The following is a 335-nucleotide window of genomic DNA, read 5'->3' on the forward strand; positions in this document are numbered from 1 at the left end:
GTCGTGCGGCAGCTCCTCGAGGGCCGCGCCCACTCCGGAGGCCATGCGGGTGCGGTGACAGGCCCAGGCCTGGGGGTCCCCCCGAGATCGCCGCTGGGCTCCGCGGGCACCTCACGTCCTCCTCCCAGCCGAACCGGTCCCAACGCCCCCTGCACTTCCTCGGGGCCCGGGCACTTCCGGTGCGGCAGCTGGCGCCCCTGATGGCCCCCTGCGCGGTCCGCTTGGCCTCTCGCTGCCCCAGCGAGATCGGAGATCTGGGCTCCGTGCCACCCCGGTTCCACTTTCCCTGTCCCCGTCAGGCGGCCTCCTTTCACTTCCTGAGTCATTTAAAGTGG

Source organism: Myotis davidii, unplaced genomic scaffold, assembly GCF_000327345.1.
Source record: "Myotis davidii unplaced genomic scaffold, ASM32734v1 scaffold94, whole genome shotgun sequence".
NCBI classification, from domain to species: Eukaryota; Metazoa; Chordata; class Mammalia; order Chiroptera; family Vespertilionidae; genus Myotis; species Myotis davidii.